Raw genomic sequence first — 19,798 nt, 5'->3', positions numbered from 1 at the left:
AGCGCGCGTTTTCTCGGATTTTGCAGGCATGCCACGCGGCCGTGCCTATTGTTTGAGACGCGCGCTTTGCGCGCCGTAATACCCATCCCGCTGGACTACAAGCTCAGTGAGTTTCAGCCTCCCTGCCCACGTATCCCATCTTTGCCAGGGCTCTCAACATGCCACCAGCGCGCGTTTTCTCGGATTTTGCAGGCATGCCACGCGGCCGTGCCTATTGTTTGAGACGCGCGCTTTGTGCGCCGTAATACCCATCCCGCTGGACTACAAGCTCAGTGAGTTTCAGCGTCCCTGTTCACGTATCCCATCTTTGCCAGGGCTCTCAACATGCCACCAGCGCGCGTTTTCTCGGATTTTGCAGGCATGCCACGCGGCCGTGCCTATTGTTTGAGACGCGCGCTTTGCGCGCCGTAATACCCATCCCGCTGGACTACAAGCTCAGTGAGTTTCAGCCTCCCTGCCCACGTATCCCATCTTTGCCAGGGCTCTCAACATGCCACCAGCGCGCGTTTTCTCGGATTTTGCAGGCATGCCACGCGGCCGTGCCTATTGTTTGAGACGCGCGCTTTGTGCGCCGTAATACCCATCCCGCTGGACTACAAGCTCAGTGAGTTTCAGCTTCCCTGCTCACGTATCCCATCTTTGCCAGGGCTCTCAACATGCCACCAGCGCGCGTTTTCTCGGATTTTGCAGGCATGCCACGCGGCCGTGCCTATTGTTTGAGACGCGCGCTTTGCGCGCCGTAATACCCATTCCGCTGGACTACAAGCTCAGTGAGTTTCAGCCTCCCTGCCCACGTATCCCATCTTTGCCAGGGCTCTCAACATGCCACCAGCGCGCGTTTTCTCGGATTTTGCAGGCATGCCACGCGGCCGTGCCTATTGTTTGAGACGCGCGCTTTGTGCGCCGTAATACCCATCCCGCTGGACTACAAGCTCAGTGAGTTTCAGCTTCCCTGCTCACGTATCCCATCTTTGCCAGGGCTCTCAACATGCCACCAGCGCGCGTTTTCTCGGATTTTGCAGGCATGCCACGCGGCCGTGCCTATTGTTTGAGACGCGCGCTTTGCGCGCCGTAATACCCATCCCGCTGGACTACAAGCTCAGTGAGTTTCAGCCTCCCTGCCCACGTATCCCATCTTTGCCAGGGCTCTCAATATGCCACCAGCGCGCGTTTTCTCGGATTTTGCAGGCATGCCACGCGGCCGTGCCTATTGTTTGAGACGCGCGCTTTCTGCGCCGTAATACCCATCCCGCTGGACTACAAGCTCAGTGAGTTTCAGCTTCCCTGCTCACGTATCCCATCTTTGCCAGGGCTCTCAACATGCCACCAGCGCGCGTTTTCTCGGATTTTGCAGGCATGCCACGCGGCCGTGCCTATTGTTTGAGACGCGCGCTTTGCGCGCCGTAATACCCATCCCGCTGGACTACAAGCTCAGTGAGTTTCAGCCTCCCTGCCGACGTATCCCATCTTTGCCAGGGCTCTCAACATGCCACCAGCGCGCGTTTTCTCGGATTTTGCAGGCATGCCACGCGGCCGTGCCTATTGTTTGAGACGCGCGCTTTGTGCGCCGTAATACCCATCCCGCTGGACTACAAGCTCAGTGAGTTTTAGCTTCCCTGCTCACGTATCCCATCTTTGCCAGGGCTCTCAACATGCCACCAGCGCGCGTTTTCTCGGATTTTGCAGGCATGCCACGCGGCCGTGCCTATTGTTTGAGACGCGCGCTTTGCGCGCCGTAATACCCATCCCGCTGGACTACAAGCTTAGTGAGTTTCAGCCTCCCTGCCCACGTATCCCATCTTTGCCAGGGCTCTCAACATGCCACCAGCGCGCGTTTTCTCGGATTTTGCAGGCATGCCACGCGGCCGTGCCTATTGTTTGAGACGCACGCTTTGTGCGCCGTAATACCCATCCCGCTGGACTACAAGCTCAGTGAGTTTCAGCCTCCCTGCCCACGTATCCCATCTTTGCCAGGGCTCTCAACATGCCACCAGCGCGCGTTTTCTCGGATTTTGCAGGCATGCCACGCGGCCGTGCCTATTGTTTGAGACGCGCGCTTTGCGCGCCGTAATACCCATCCCGCTGGACTACAAGCTCAGTGAGTTTCAGCCTCCCTGCCCACGTATCCCATCTTTGCCAGGGCTCTCAACATGCCACCAGCGCGCGTTTTCTCGGATTTTGCAGGCATGCCACGCGGCCGTGCCTATTGTTTGAGACGCGCGCTTTGCGCGCCGTAATACCCATCCCGCTGGACTACAAGCTCAGTGAGTTTCAGCCTCCCTGCCCACGTATCCCATCTTTGCCAGGGCTCTCAACATGCCACCAGCGCGCGTTTTCTCGGATTTTGCAGGCATGCCACGCGGCCGTGCCTATTGTTTGAGACGCGCGCTTTGTGCGCCGTAATACCCATCCCGCTGGACTACAAGCTCAGTGAGTTTCAGCTTCCCTGCTCACGTATCCCATCTTTGCCAGGGCTCTCAACATGCCACCAGCGCGCGTTTTCTCGGATTTTGCAGGCATGCCACGCGCCCGTGCCTATTGTTTGAGACGCGCGCTTTGCGCGCCGTAATACCCATCCCGCTGGACTACAAGCTCAGTGAGTTTCAGCCTCCCTGCCCACGTATCCCATCTTTGCCAGGGCTCTCAACATGCCACCAGCGCGCGTTTTCTCGGATTTTGCAGGCATGCCACGCGGCCGTGCCTATTGTTTGAGACGCGCGCTTTGTGCGCCGTAATACCCATCCCGCTGGACTACAAGCTCAGTGAGTTTCAGCTTCCCTGCTCACGTATCCCATCTTTGCCAGGGCTCTCAACATGCCACCAGCGCGCGTTTTCTCGGATTTTGCAGGCATGCCACGCGGCCGTGCCTATTGTTTGAGACGCGCGCTTTGCGCGCCGTAATACCCATCCCGCTGGACTACAAGCTCAGTGAGTTTCAGCCTCCCTGCCCACGTATCCCATCTTTGCCAGGGCTCTCAACATGCCACCAGCGCGCGTTTTCTCGGATTTTGCAGGCATGCCACGCGGCCGTGCCTATTGTTTGAGACGCGCGCTTTGTGCGCCGTAATACCCATCTCGCTGGACTACAAGCTCAGTGAGTTTCAGCTTCCCTGCTCACGTATCCCATCTTTGCCAGGGCTCTCAACATGCCACCAGCGCGCGTTTTCTCGGATTTTGCAGGCATGCCACGCGGCCGTGCCTATTGTTTGAGACGCGCGCTTTGCGCGCCGTAATACCCATCCCGCTGGACTACAAGCTCAGTGAGTTTCAGCCTCCCTGCCCACGTATCCCATCTTTGCCAGGGCTCTCAACATGCCACCAGCGCGCGTTTTCTCGGATTTTGCAGGCATGCCACGCGGCCGTGCCTATTGTTTGAGACGCGCGCTTTGTGCGCCGTAATACCCATCCCGCTGGACTACAAGCTCAGTGAGTTTCAGCTTCCCTGCTCACGTATCCCATCTTTGCCAGGGCTCTCAACATGCCACCAGCGCGCGTTTTCTCGGATTTTGCAGGCATGCCACGCGGCCGTGCCTATTGTTTGAGACGCGCGCTTTGCGCGCCGTAATACCCATCCCGCTGGACTACAAGCTCAGTGAGTTTCAGCCTCCCTGCCCACGTATCCCATCTTTGCCAGGGCTCTCAACATGCCACCAGCGCGCGTTTTCTCGGATTTTGCAGGCATGCCACGCGGCCGTGCCTATTGTTTGAGACGCGCGCTTTGTGCGCCGTAATACCCATCCCGCTGGACTACAAGCTCAGTGAGTTTCAGCTTCCCTGCTCACGTATCCCATCTTTGCCAGGGCTCTCAACATGCCACCAGCGCGCGTTTTCTCGGATTTTGCAGGCATGCCACGCGGCCGTGCCTATTGTTTGAGACGCGCGCTTTGCGCGCCGTAATACCCATCCCGCTGGACTACAAGCTCAGTGAGTTTCAGCCTCCCTGCCCACGTATCCCATCTTTGCCAGGGCTCTCAACATGCCACCAGCGCGCGTTTTCTCGGATTTTGCAGGCATGCCACGCGGCCGTGCCTATTGTTTGAGACGCGCGCTTTGTGCGCCGTAATACCCATCCCGCTGGACTACAAGCTCAGTGAGTTTCAGCTTCCCTGCTCACGTATCCCATCTTTGCCAGGGCTCTCAACATGCCACCAGCGCGCGTTTTCTCGGATTTTGCAGGCATGCCACGCGGCCGTGCCTATTGTTTGAGACGCGCGCTTTGCGCGCCGTAATACCCATCCCGCTGGACTACAAGCTCAGTGAGTTTCAGCCTCCCTGCCCACGTATCCCATCTTTGCCAGGGCTCTCAACATGCCACCAGCGCGCGTTTTCTCGGATTTTGCAGGCATGCCACGCGGCCGTGCCTATTGTTTGAGACGCGCGCTTTGTGCGCCGTAATACCCATCCCGCTGGACTACAAGCTCAGTGAGTTTCAGCTTCCCTGCTCACGTATCCCATCTTTGCCAGGGCTCTCAACATGCCACCAGCGCGCGTTTTCTCGGATTTTGCAGGCATGCCACGCGGCCGTGCCTATTGTTTGAGACGCGCGCTTTGCGCGCCGTAATACCCATCCCGCTGGACTACAAGCTCAGTGAGTTTCAGCCTCCCTGCCCACGTATCCCATCTTTGCCAGGGCTCTCAACATGCCACCAGCGCGCGTTTTCTCGGATTTTGCAGGCATGCCACGCGGCCGTGCCTATTGTTTGAGACGCGCGCTTTGTGCGCCGTAATACCCATCCCGCTGGACTACAAGCTCAGTGAGTTTCAGCTTCCCTGCTCACGTATCCCATCTTTGCCAGGGCTCTCAACATGCCACCAGCGCGCGTTTTCTCGGATTTTGCAGGCATGCCACGCGGCCGTGCCTATTGTTTGAGACGCGCGCTTTGCGCGCCGTAATACCCATCCCGCTGGACTACAAGCTCAGTGAGTTTCAGCCTCCCTGCCCACGTATCCCATCTTTGCCAGGGCTCTCAACATGCCACCAGCGCGCGTTTTCTCGGATTTTGCAGGCATGCCACGCGGCCGTGCCTATTGTTTGAGACGCGCGCTTTGTGCGCCGTAATACCCATCCCGCTGGACTACAAGCTCAGTGAGTTTCAGCTTCCCTGCTCACGTATCCCATCTTTGCCAGGGCTCTCAACATGCCACCAGCGCGCGTTTTCTCGGATTTTGCAGGCATGCCACGCGGCCGTGCCTATTGTTTGAGACGCGCGCTTTGCGCGCCGTAATACCCATCCCGCTGGACTACAAGCTCAGTGAGTTTCAGCCTCCCTGCCCACGTATCCCATCTTTGCCAGGGCTCTCAACATGCCACCAGCGCGCGTTTTCTCGGATTTTGCAGGCATGCCACGCGGCCGTGCCTATTGTTTGAGACGCGCGCTTTGTGCGCCGTAATACCCATCCCGCTGGACTACAAGCTCAGTGAGTTTCAGCTTCCCTGCTCACGTATCCCATCTTTGCCAGGGCTCTCAACATGCCACCAGCGCGCGTTTTCTCGGATTTTGCAGGCATGCCACGCGGCCGTGCCTATTGTTTGAGACGCGCGCTTTGCGCGCCGTAATACCCATCCCGCTGGACTACAAGCTCAGTGAGTTTCAGCCTCCCTGCCCACGTATCCCATCTTTGCCAGGGCTCTCAACATGCCACCAGCGCGCGTTTTCTCGGATTTTGCAGGCATGCCACGCGGCCGTGCCTATTGTTTGAGACGCGCGCTTTGTGCGCCGTAATACCCATCCCGCTGGACTACAAGCTCAGTGAGTTTCAGCTTCCCTGCTCACGTATCCCATCTTTGCCAGGGCTCTCAACATGCCACCAGCGCGCGTTTTCTCGGATTTTGCAGGCATGCCACGCGGCCGTGCCTATTGTTTGAGACGCGCGCTTTGCGCGCCGTAATACCCATCCCGCTGGACTACAAGCTCAGTGAGTTTCAGCCTCCCTGCCCACGTATCCCATCTTTGCCAGGGCTCTCAACATGCCACCAGCGCGCGTTTTCTCGGATTTTGCAGGCATGCCACGCGGCCGTGCCTATTGTTTGAGACGCGCGCTTTGCGCGCCGTAATACCCATCCCGCTGGACTACAAGCTCAGTGAGTTTCAGCCTCCCTGCCCACGTATCCCATCTTTGCCAGGGCTCTCAACATGCCACCAGCGCGCGTTTTCTCGGATTTTGCAGGCATGCCACGCGGCCGTGCCTATTGTTTGAGACGCGCGCTTTGTGCGCCGTAATACCCATCCCGCTGGACTACAAGCTCAGTGAGTTTCAGCTTCCCTGCTCACGTATCCCATCTTTGCCAGGGCTCTCAACATGCCACCAGCGCGCGTTTTCTCGGATTTTGCAGGCATGCCACGCGGCCGTGCCTATTGTTTGAGACGCGCGCTTTGCGCGCCGTAATACCCATCCCGCTGGACTACAAGCTCAGTGAGTTTCAGCCTCCCTGCCCACGTATCCCATCTTTGCCAGGGCTCTCAACATGCCACCAGCGCGCGTTTTCTCGGATTTTGCAGGCATGCCACGCGGCCGTGCCTATTGTTTGAGACGCGCGCTTTGTGCGCCGTAATACCCATCCCGCTGGACTACAAGCTCAGTGAGTTTCAGCTTCCCTGCTCACGTATCCCATCTTTGCCAGGGCTCTCAACATGCCACCAGCGCGCGTTTTCTCGGATTTTGCAGGCATGCCACGCGGCCGTGCCTATTGTTTGAGACGCGCGCTTTGCGCGCCGTAATACCCATCCCGCTGGACTACAAGCTCAGTGAGTTTCAGCCTCCCTGCCCACGTATCCCATCTTTGCCAGGGCTCTCAACATGCCACCAGCGCGCGTTTTCTCGGATTTTGCAGGCATGCCACGCGGCCGTGCCTATTGTTTGAGACGCGCGCTTTGTGCGCCGTAATACCCATCCCGCTGGACTACAAGCTCAGTGAGTTTCAGCTTCCCTGCTCACGTATCCCATCTTTGCCAGGGCTCTCAACATGCCACCAGCGCGCGTTTTCTCGGATTTTGCAGGCATGCCACGCGGCCGTGCCTATTGTTTGAGACGCGCGCTTTGCGCGCCGTAATACCCATCCCGCTGGACTACAAGCTCAGTGAGTTTCAGCCTCCCTGCCCACGTATCCCATCTTTGCCAGGGCTCTCAACATGCCACCAGCGCGCGTTTTCTCGGATTTTGCAGGCATGCCACGCGGCCGTGCCTATTGTTTGAGACGCGCGCTTTGTGCGCCGTAATACCCATCCCGCTGGACTACAAGCTCAGTGAGTTTCAGCTTCCCTGCTCACGTATCCCATCTTTGCCAGGGCTCTCAACATGCCACCAGCGCGCGTTTTCTCGGATTTTGCAGGCATGCCACGCGGCCGTGCCTATTGTTTGAGACGCGCGCTTTGCGCGCCGTAATACCCATCCCGCTGGACTACAAGCTCAGTGAGTTTCAGCCTCCCTGCCCACGTATCCCATCTTTGCCAGGGCTCTCAACATGCCACCAGCGCGCGTTTTCTCGGATTTTGCAGGCATGCCACGCGGCCGTGCCTATTGTTTGAGACGCGCGCTTTGTGCGCCGTAATACCCATCCCGCTGGACTACAAGCTCAGTGAGTTTCAGCTTCCCTGCTCACGTATCCCATCTTTGCCAGGGCTCTCAACATGCCACCAGCGCGCGTTTTCTCGGATTTTGCAGGCATGCCACGCGGCCGTGCCTATTGTTTGAGACGCGCGCTTTGCGCGCCGTAATACCCATCCCGCTGGACTACAAGCTCAGTGAGTTTCAGCCTCCCTGCCCACGTATCCCATCTTTGCCAGGGCTCTCAACATGCCACCAGCGCGCGTTTTCTCGGATTTTGCAGGCATGCCACGCGGCCGTGCCTATTGTTTGAGACGCGCGCTTTGTGCGCCGTAATACCCATCCCGCTGGACTACAAGCTCAGTGAGTTTCAGCTTCCCTGCTCACGTATCCCATCTTTGCCAGGGCTCTCAACATGCCACCAGCGCGCGTTTTCTCGGATTTTGCAGGCATGCCACGCGGCCGTGCCTATTGTTTGAGACGCGCGCTTTGCGCGCCGTAATACCCATCCCGCTGGACTACAAGCTCAGTGAGTTTCAGCCTCCCTGCCCACGTATCCCATCTTTGCCAGGGCTCTCAACATGCCACCAGCGCGCGTTTTCTCGGATTTTGCAGGCATGCCACGCGGCCGTGCCTATTGTTTGAGACGCGCGCTTTGTGCGCCGTAATACCCATCCCGCTGGACTACAAGCTCAGTGAGTTTCAGCCTCCCTGCTCACGTATCCCATCTTTGCCAGGGCTCTCAACATGCCACCAGCGCGCGTTTTCTCGGATTTTGCAGGCATGCCACGCGGCCGTGCCTATTGTTTGAGACGCGCGCTTTGCGCGCCGTAATACCCATCCCGCTGGACTACAAGCTCAGTGAGTTTCAGCCTCCCTGCCCACGTATCCCATCTTTGCCAGGGCTCTCAACATGCCACCAGCGCGCGTTTTCTCGGATTTTGCAGGCATGCCACGCGGCCGTGCCTATTGTTTGAGACGCGCGCTTTGGGCGCCGTAATACCCATCCCGCTGGACTACAAGCTCAGTGAGTTTCAGCTTCCCTGCTCACGTATCCCATCTTTGCCAGGGCTCTCAACATGCCACCAGCGCGCGTTTTCTCGGATTTTGCAGGCATGCCACGCGGCCGTGCCTATTGTTTGAGACGCGCGCTTTGCGCGCCGTAATACCCATCCCGCTGGACTACAAGCTCAGTGAGTTTCAGCCTCCCTGCCCACGTATCCCATCTTTGCCAGGGCTCTCAACATGCCACCAGCGCGCGTTTTCTCGGATTTTGCAGGCATGCCACGCGGCCGTGCCTATTGTTTGAGACGCGCGCTTTGTGCGCCGTAATACCCATCCCGCTGGACTACAAGCTCAGTGAGTTTCAGCTTCCCTGCTCACGTATCCCATCTTTGCCAGGGCTCTCAACATGCCACCAGCGCGCGTTTTCTCGGATTTTGCAGGCATGCCACGCGGCCGTGCCTATTGTTTGAGACGCGCGCTTTGCGCGCCGTAATACCCATCCCGCTGGACTACAAGCTCAGTGAGTTTCAGCCTCCCTGCCCACGTATCCCATCTTTGCCAGGGCTCTCAACATGCCACCAGCGCGCGTTTTCTCGGATTTTGCAGGCATGCCACGCGGCCGTGCCTATTGTTTGAGACGCGCGCTTTGTGCGCCGTAATACCCATCCCGCTGGACTACAAGCTCAGTGAGTTTCAGCTTCCCTGCTCACGTATCCCATCTTTGCCAGGGCTCTCAACATGCCACCAGCGCGCGTTTTCTCGGATTTTGCAGGCATGCCACGCGGCCGTGCCTATTGTTTGAGACGCGCGCTTTGCGCGCCGTAATACCCATCCCGCTGGACTACAAGCTCAGTGAGTTTCAGCCTCCCTGCCCACGTATCCCATCTTTGCCAGGGCTCTCAACATGCCACCAGCGCGCGTTTTCTCGGATTTTGCAGGCATGCCACGCGGCCGTGCCCATTTACATTTGCATATCCGAAATTTCATTCGCGAGCACCCGTAGCGCTTTTAGCATATATCAAAATCTATCTAAGTCTAAAAGCAACTCGCCTGTTCAACACCACACCTAAAACCCCCACTCTACAAGCTCTAAAACTCCACGCGCCATGCTTGTTTATTTGCGCATTTAACATAGAGAGTTGCTTTTACACTTTCCACCTGGCCCCCGTCTCCTATCACTCCATTCTTTGAATGATACACAAGGCTTACGGACTTCCAGGCTTCATGATGCCCTTCCGTCACCAGGCGGCCCTAAATCAACCAAAACAACATAACTCCACCCTTTATTCCTTTCAACCCGCCCGCCATTACTAAAACTTCACTTCACTACACTTTGCCGCTCGAATGCAACGTCACAATTCCTTCACGCGTCATCACCTACATACGGGTCGTTACGTACATTTATTCGCAGCAACCATCCGCACGCTACTGTATATTGCCATCTAAATGTTTATTCACAGGCCCGGACCGCTATTCTTGCGCAAAGAACTAGCTGCAATTCATCTCCAATCGCAGGATTTCTGTAAGTAACTTGCTCACTTATAACAACCTTGCTTAGGCTTCAACTTTACTCCATATGGTTGCCCATAAACCAACGCCATTTAGATAATGCGCGCTCTTCATTCGGGTACAGCGTATTTATAACATTTATAATTCTTCACAAATGTCTCATCTTCTACAGCACCTAGGAATCTTTAAACTTGCAAGCGACTTTTTTTTCCAAACAACTACAATTTTCTAGAAAATATTATGCTTCTTCATTCTTCAACTCAAGTCAAAGTCCTTGTCGTGTTCAAGTGAAAATTTCATATCATACCATAAAACAGCCAACGAATGTTTCAAAACTTTTTGCAAACTTCAACGAGTATAAAGTTTCCCAATTTTAAGCGTGCTAAAGCATAGTTAGTAGAAGGGACCAACTATGCCTACAGTTAGTATTTTTGGATCACAATATTCAGCTTTCTACCTATTTCTTAGAGCGCGAAATGTTTCTGTTTCTTCACGTACCTGTTACCTTTCATCAAGTTTTATTTTCCGCCTAATCCCATTTTGCCTTTGCCCTTTATTTTCGCCTAATCCCCGTTTGTAAAGCCTTCCCACACGTCCTTATTAAAGTCGGTGCTTGATAGTACCGTTTCCTATGACTGTAAATGAACAAGAGCGACATTTTGGTCACAAAAAGTTCTTTATTTCATCCTTGAACAAACAACGACAAATTAAGCCCTTCACTACGCTTTCTTATAAACAGAATTGTAGCAACCAAATATCTTGATGAAAATAAAGATTCTCATGCCTAAATAATTTTAACAATTTCACCATTTTCAGCATTCAAGGTATCTGCTGACTGCCCTTTTAATTGCAACGTAATTTTACCTGTGTCAACAGTCGTTAATTTTCATGCTTCCCTTGCGTAAAATTGAATTAAAGAGCAGCTTCACCAGACCGCTCATTCATTTCGGCGGGTTCATTTTACGCCCCTAAATATTTCTCGTTTTAAAGTTTCTCGCTACTTGAGAGTCCCGCTTTTAAAGATTCCCCATTCCCTGTTTTCAAGATAGCCACTTGACTTCACGTGCAACACCTTTTCCAAAGTCCATACGAAAACATTCAAGTCCAACTTCTTTTTTTTACAGCGCAACGAAAAACTAAAATGAAATTTCATTTTCATTTTCCTACACAATTGAAAATTGGTTGGCACTAAGCTACACGCACTACAATACTCAAACTTATTAGGTAGAAGTTATCTTGGTCTAAAACTCAATTCTCCCCAATTTTTTTACCAGGAAATGTGGAGCAATTGGAGGTCACAATTAATTATCATCAATTCTTGGGAGTTAAAGGGCTAAAAGACCCCAAATGGATGTTTTAATTTATACTCATGGTTGGTCTACTGGAAATTTTATAGGCACTTTAATTAATTCCATTAGTAGAGGGGATAAACATTCATGTAACAAACATCAGAAAAAGTCAATCTTCACTCTCTGCAGAGGTTACAATATTTAAGTCAAGTATTTTTTAATGTCTCTAAATGCTTCAAAACCCACCTGAACATTTTACTCAGTTTTTCCTCACTTTTGCCATTGATGATAATGCTGAGGTATAAGGCCTGCTTTCAATGGTTTCATTTCAAAAAGCAAAACTTACAAAACCTGCATGAGGAGTCAAGCAGCTACATTTTATAAGAGTCTTACTTCCACTTGAACTACCTATGGCTTTTTTCTTTCCTAAAACGGCTGGTTATTTTGAAAATAGAAAAGTATAGGTGTTCCTTTCTAATGGCCCTTACCAAAACCACATGTATATCTTTTACATATATCTGCTACATATGTATCTCACATATGTCACATACATGTAACATATCTGTCGCATACATATGTAGCAGATATATGTAAAATATATGTCACATACATGTAACATAATTTATCTGACATATGTGTCACATATATGACACACGTCTCAAATGTAGCAATTTAGAACCTATGTCCAGTTATGTGGCATATATGTCAACATATCAATTTTACACAAATAAATATAAAATATATGCCACATATATGTGACATACATTTGACATATGTGACAAAAAGTATTAATGGGAGCTACCTATTGTGAGATAGGTTGTGCTTGCTCCCGCACAGAGCGACCTTCTCATTTTCTTTTCAGTTTTAAGTTTTTCTATTTATAATTATAACAGTTCTCAATGGAAAAAATTTGCTAAAACGATTATAGTACAACAATGACAGAATCATTAAAAATTCATGTCAATTGAGGTTAATTAAAGAAACTGTGATTACAATCATGTATTTCAAAAATGATCTAAATACAGTAGAAATTTAAGTAGTGTTGTAAATGGAAAGCAAGTTGTTGGCGCCATCAAGTTAAAAGAAGAGACAACAGTTATTGACTGGCCAGTACAAGGCTTGAGCGGCCATTTACGATTCTCAAAGTTAGTGGTGGGTACAAATTGTAATATTTGGTATGTGGTCAAACCTGTGAAGTGAATCGGTCACTTGCATGACACAGTTTCTTAAGCTTATGCTTTACAATGAAACAACTCTATCCATAGACTAAAGGTTTCAGGATTATTTTTCTTGCGTTTGGCAAGCTGCGAGGCCACCAGAAAAAAGAAAAACAACTGCTTAAGTCTGCAGTTTGGGATAACTTCAATGCAATTAATTACTACAGTTTCAACAAGAGTTTCATTTTCAAAAATCAATTCTTTTAATGTAATTAAGCCTTTCACTCCCAAGAGTGTTCAGTCCAACTTTAGAAGAAATCTCTCAATTTTAACTTGCAGTATCAACAAAAACAAACAACATATCGCATGAAGATGCTGCTTGACACCTTACATTTTAATTTTAATACGCAAGAGTTTTATCCAAAGAAGTTACAACTGCATTTAATTAAGTCAAAGCCTGACTCAAGGAGGAAAGGATAAAATGATATTTCTATCATCATCCCAAATCAATTGATTCTTTTCAAGACTATCTTTTCACTGATAGTATTTCTTGCAATAAACATGACCCAACTTATTGCATTTCATGATAAAGAATCAACAGATTGTGTCAAACAAAATTTACTGATTCAGTAGGACTATTTTTAATTAACAGCTGTAATTGAGGATAATTTTTATGAAGTTTTTAAGAATAGAAAAAGAAAGTTCATCCTATCACTACATATTGCAGTTAATAGACAACAGCAAATAATCAACATGTAAAGCTCAGTTAATTAAGCATGTAAATAAATTTCATTGACTACTTGAATTTATAGTTGAGAGATAATGCAAGCCATGTATTTATTTGATATAAGTTGCCTTCAAGTATTCCTAAAATTCCCAGTCATTCTTAAACATTCCTTGAAATTCCTTGGAATTTCCAGCAAGTTTTTAAATTCAATGTATTTCAGGGAAGTCATTGGTGCTCTCAGTTGAAATTCCTAAGAATTCCCAGGAATTCCTGGAAATTCAATTTGTTCACTAACCACAAGGGCAAGTGGTTGGAAACCGCCTAGGAAAGTAGACAATTTTGTTGATTACATTTATTAACATGAATTAATATGATATGATTGGATGCTCACTAGATAAACTATTTGCTGTTATGATTTGCACAAGTTGCTTACTTTTATAATTATTAAATAGTGAAGTCCATTTTTTATGATAAATTTGTTACATTTTATGACAACCATTTTTTTTGTGGGCTTTAATCCTAGCTAGAGACATGGTAAGACACTGCTGATTTGTATGAAATCTGTTTTCTGTTGTACATGATTGAATGATGAACTCCATTTTATGGATATTCTTTCTTTTGAAACAATAACTCATTTTGGTTAAGTATCCCAACATTATGAGAGTCACTTCTAATTTGCATGGAATTTATTGTAATAACTTTATAAAATAATCCAATGATGGATTTCATTGTAAAATATATTTGTTTTTACATTAAAAGACCATTTTGAAGCGGTCTTTTACAAATTTTGCTTATTTCATTGTCATGGACAGTTGTACCAAATTAATTAACGAAATGAATTTCATACTTATACGTTTCAATGCCTATCTGACTTGACCAAGTATATAATAAAGCTGAACACATGCCATATGAACTAGAGGGTGCATGCTTCTTATTGCATATTAATTTGACTGGCTGCATGTATGCATGCCATTCATTTATAACAATTATCTTGAATACATTCTAAGTATCATAACTTAAAGTATACTTTAAGTACCACTCAGTTTGCCACTATTGCTTCTACTCATGAACTATACTTCAAGTGCACTGCAAAATTTTAAGTACCTTTCAAGTATACTTCAAGTATACTTTTGGGTGTTCCACTTTAAGGTCGGACCAAGTGTACTACAAGTATACTTTTAGTAGCACTGTAAACCATACTTCAAGTCTACTGAAAGTATACTTTGTGTATCTTATTTGCAGTACACTTTCATTACAGAATTAGTATACTAAAAATATACTTAATTTTGGTAAGGGTACAGTTACAAGTAATAAAGTTCATCTTATTGTCTCGCTGTTTTGGAAATGCCTCTCTTGCTTTTTGTACATTTGTCCCGTACTGTTTTATGGACTTTAAAATTGTGACACTGTTCTCCTCTTTCAACTTTTATTGAACAAATGCTGTAAATGAAGAAGGATTTATAGCAGTTAGACAATTTCCAAAGCTAATATAATGATTTTAGGCAGCTATTAATCACTAAATGTGTCTGTCATATTTTTTGCATCATTAACTATCAAACACATGACTAGAAGCTCCTGTATTTTACTTGTGTAACATCAGAAACTTTTTAATTATCCCAAGAAAAATTCCACATTCATAGCCAACAGGACTTGAAATTCTTAGGAATTCCAATTCAGAGCATCAATGCCTTCCCTGAAATATTGCGAATCTCAAATTTGCAGGAAATTCCAAGGAAATCTAAGGAATTTCTAGGAATGTTGAAGAATTACTGGGGATTTTAGTACATGAGAAGTTTACTGAAAGTACACCAATGAACCCAACATCAACAATAAATAACATGATTTTCTCTTGAGCAGTATACTTAAAGTGTACTTAAGAAAGGGTACTGCAGATGTACTTTAGTAAGTGCAGCACTATTGAAGTATTATTGAAGTATGATTGCAGTATAACCATTACTTCTAGTATACTTAAAGTATACTTCAAGGCCATCTTTTTTGGCAAGGGGTGTTACATATGTGTTAATTTACCTTGTTAGATATTACATCTATGTTAAATATACGTAAAATTGCTCCAAAATCTATACATATATGTCACACACATGTCAAGTAATTTCACATATATATGTTACAGATACATAAATGTCACATATATGTAACATATATGTAGTTTAGGTGACGGTTAAGATGTCTTTGAGGGTCTTATATAACAAGCCTGCCATAATTTTTCACTAACATGAGGCTATGAGTCGTATTTGGCCTGTCAGCACCTTTTACTCATTGATATTTTCATATCAAAACCATTAATAAGGTCATGTATCACAGCACCGCGAGACTATGAGACATATTTGGCCTGCTTTAACTCGTTGAAATTTTTAGAGAGCAAAACAAAGAGACCATCACACCATCATGGGCCTAGAAAGTCACACAAGCCACACCACAATTTTTTGTAACACTCATAATAGCTCCCTGTAGGCCATTGTAGCTCATTGTAGGTCATATTGTAAATCGTTGTCGATCATTTTAGGTCAGTCCTTGTTTCCATGGTAGCTCATTGTAGGTCATTCCTTCTTTTAGTAACTTGGTCATGACATGTGAGACATACAGCAACATTTCCTGTGTGCTTTTAAATTGTCACAAATTGTCACACAATAGTATTCTGAAGGTGGTGTTAGGTGGTTTTAGATGGTTGTAGTTGGTGGTTGTGGGTGGTTGTAGGTGGTTTTAGATGGTTGTAGGTGGTGGTTGTAGGTGGTTTTAGATGGTTGTAGGTGGTGGTTGTAGGTGGTTTTAGATGGTTGTAGGTGGTGGTTGTGGGTGGTTGTAGGTGGTTTTAGATTTTTGCAGGTGGTTTTAGGTCATTCCCTTCTTTTAGTACTTACGGGAATTATCCTATTTTGTATGAACTGACCTAATTATTGAGATGTTGTGATTTTAATTCTTTCTACTCATTTACCTTAATTGTTCATTTATATTATCCACAAATTCACCAGCGAGATCTTCTTAAATAGGCCATTTTACAGTTGTGTTCTTAGTCGCTAAGCCTTTGATTCAGAGTGAGGCTAAAGACGACCTTGTTGTGATAGAGACCTCTATCGAGCTAGCATGATAACAAAGTGATTTACATTTGAAAGGCAGCAAGGTTTGTATCATAACAAGGTCATCCCTAGCCTCACTCCCGTTCAAAGGCTTGGTAACCAAGCACACAACTGTAAAATGGACTATTCAATCTCCTTTACTGTCTACCATAGAGTTCTTATGATGTCGGCTTGGAGAATTTTCTACTGGACCAACCTAAAATCCCCTGACTTATGTTTTCCTAGTTATTCTCGCTACTTCTCTGATACATGTTGAATATTAGATATCGTAGGGACAAATTCTGTCTTGGTCACAATAAAGGATGATAAAGGATGAATATCTGTACGATTAAAGTTGAGTAAATAAGTCCATCAATCAATCAATCGATCAATAAGAACTCTACTAAAGGGTGATAGAACTGTAATATGGGCAGGTTCTCTCCTGGCGCAGTGATGATATGCCATGTCTATAAACAGATTGAAGTCACTGGAGATAGTTTGAAAATATCTGGTACTGTGCTAGTCTTGGTGGACTCCATAGAAATTTATGCCATGAAGGTTTTTGAGAGATTCTCAGAAGCAATCCTCATCAATTCATTTGGAATATGCAGTGGAGTTCTGCTGTCATCTCATTTAGAGAAGAGATTACAAACCTGTCCTTGAGTCATCTCAGTTAGAGCAAAACTCCAGGAAGGAGGAGATTTTCTGTATTTAAGGGGGTTGCAAACATAATTCCCTAGGGAGCTGGCAAGTGTAGGGCTTATCAATGTATATCTTTTTTTCTTTTTTTGATTGAAGCAGTGTATTTTTAAAAGGAATCATCCTATTCTGTATGAACTGACCTAATTATTGAGATGTTACGATTTTTCGTTCTTTGCATTTATCTTAATTGTTTGTTTATCTACAACTTCACTAGCGAGATCTCCTTAAATTGAATCTCCTTTACTGTCTGCCATGGAGTTCTTATGATGTCGGTTTGGAGAATTCTGTATTGCATCAACCTAAAATCCCCTGATTACTGTTTTTAGCTTATAATTGTCAGTACTTCTCTGCTAGATATTGAAAATAGATATTGTAGGGATAAATTCTGTCTTGGTCACTTACGGGAGTTAAACGACAAAACTCCAGGGTGCAGAAGATTTTCTGTATTTAAGGAGGTTGCAAACATAATTCCCTAGTGAGCAGGGAAGTGTAGGGCTTATAAATGTATATTTATGTTTTCTTTTTTTGATTGGGCCAGTGTATTTTTACAAGGAATCGTCCTGTTCTGTATGAATTAACTGACCTCATGATTGAGATGTTGCAATTTTTCGTTCTTTGCCTTTATCTTAATTGTTCATTTATCTACAACTTCACTAGCGAGGTCTCCTTACCTTGATTCTCCTTACAGTCTGCCATAGAGTTCTTATGAAGTTGGTTTGGAGAATTTTTTATTGGATCAACCTAAAATCCCCTAACTGATGTTTTTAGCTATTGTCAGTACTTCTCTGCTAGATATTGAATAGATATTGTAAGGAGAAATTCTGTCTTGGTCACTTATGGGAGTTAATTAAATGACAAAACTACTGGGAGGAGAAGATTTTCTGTATGTAAGGGGGTTGCCAACATAATTCCCTAGGGAGCTGGCAAGTGTAGGGCTTACACAATCAAAATATTGATGAAGCTAGCGGCAATACCAGAATTTGTTGTATGGAATTGATTGTTGGCGATGATTCTTGTCGGGCCGGATTGCTCTTTAGTGTTACGATGAAGGAGTGTTAATTCCGATTGATTTCTACATTGATTTTATGTTGACTTTTTTTCTGTATTTTGTTTTTCCTTTTTACACAGAACACAGTGGAGTATTTTGGGATGAAGTGAGGTGGTTGCAAAGCTTGAAAGATAGTGCGGAGCCAAGAAAAGTATTTTGTAAGGACACAAGAGGAACTAATGACAGTGATATATATATATATCTAGCTAGCGGATACTAGCTAGCTACACTATTTACCTCCGAGTTGCTCGGAGGTAAATAGCAAAGGATATTCCGAGTTTGACCTGCCAATCAGAGCGCGCCTTCAACGCTATCCACTCTTTTAGTATATACTAATTGGTGATAGTCGATGATAGTGCATGATAGTTGGTGGTCAAACAGAAGCGCGCGCTTCAACTATCATCGACTGTCATCAACTATCATCGACTACCATGCGCCGTTTCACCAAGGCTTAACGCTTCACTACGCGCCGGATTGGGTTTCCCGCGATTGAAGTGAAGGAGGAAAATTCGTCGGAAAACAATAGGGTCACGACCTCTTCAGACAGCTTTTCTTATCAATTTTTCCCTCTATAACTTTCATTCAAGCGTCGTAGTCTTCAATATCGTTGTGCGGTGCATGGGCGAAAGGAACTCGCACTCGATTGATTTTCCAAAAGCAAAAGGGTGTACAATCCAGTTCAATTCCAGTACTCTCTAATAATTAGTGGCGCGATCGATGTAGATGATACTTTTTGTTAATGATACAGGAGGCCTGTCGAGCACAGACGTATTGGAAAGTAATTGAGTTGTGTCACTGCTATCTCAACAAATCGAGTACATTTGTAATACTCACTTTCCTTTGAGTGTTTGAGAGCTTCAACTTGCAGTGCAATGTATTTGCAATTTCAGCAAAACATTAAATTTCACAGAAATCTGGGTTTTGGTTGAAAAGTTTTTCTCACGAATCACAGCCGGCGTGAACGACACTGAAACACAAAATGTAACTGTCGCGTTGAGAAAAGTAAGATAATGTTATCACTAGGGCTTTGGTCGTCATAACCTGGGGGGATTTTTAGCAGAGGGAAGAAGGTTATTTTCAATCGTCAGTCTTCAAAATATCATCACATGTGCCTTATGACTTGAAAAATTTTATTGAAATCTGATCATTTTATTTTCCTCAAACTACCCCTAAACCTCAACAGATGAGAATTCTACCATAACTGGAGAGGTGTGAACTAAAAAAGAAAAACCAGCCTGTTTCCTAAAGGTGAATAAAATCAAATAACATCCTGAGCCTCCTGTTGTAATAATAGTTAAATAAATCAATTATTATCCAGATAAAAATTATATTCAACTTCATCTATCCTTGCTACCCAAAAACATCAGATACACCCTTCACAACCTTACTTTTCAACTTATTAAATAAGAGGTATCTTAAAAATTTTATGAGAACCTGTACAGCTGATCAATCACAGTGACACTAGCTCATTGATATAGTGACACTTCTCTCCCTTTTATTCGGCCCTCGTGAAATATTTTATCTTATCCGTCCCGGATGATGCCTTTGAGTGGTGAAAGCTCAGACTTCTACAATATTTTACAGTAATTCAAGGCAACAGTGTTTTTCTTGTTTTTTTTTTTAACAGCTGATAGTATCAGAGAGGACAAAAAGAAATTGTTTCCCAAGGCTTGTATCCCCTGGGAACAAGACTGAATGAAGTCAGATTAAAATAATGAGGAGAGTTTTGTTCACCTCTTTAT

At 46.4% G+C, this 19,798-nt stretch overlaps 1 long non-coding RNA gene across 1 annotated transcript; it reads left to right on the top strand.

The window, feature by feature from the left end:
• The first annotated feature begins 9,669 nt into the window (after positions 1–9,669).
• Positions 9,670–18,251, top strand: LOC148743628 (uncharacterized). Its single transcript, XR_015990022.1, has 2 exons — positions 9,670–10,072; positions 18,137–18,251. It is a non-coding gene; the product is annotated as an uncharacterized LOC148743628 (long non-coding RNA).
• Positions 18,252–19,798: the final 1,547 nt, after the last annotated feature.

The sequence above is a fragment of the Stylophora pistillata genome, chromosome 1 (assembly GCF_964205215.1).
Source record: "Stylophora pistillata chromosome 1, jaStyPist1.2, whole genome shotgun sequence".
In the NCBI taxonomy this organism is placed as follows: Eukaryota; Metazoa; Cnidaria; class Anthozoa; order Scleractinia; family Pocilloporidae; genus Stylophora; species Stylophora pistillata.
This window is presented reverse-complemented; position numbering and strand designations above follow the sequence as displayed.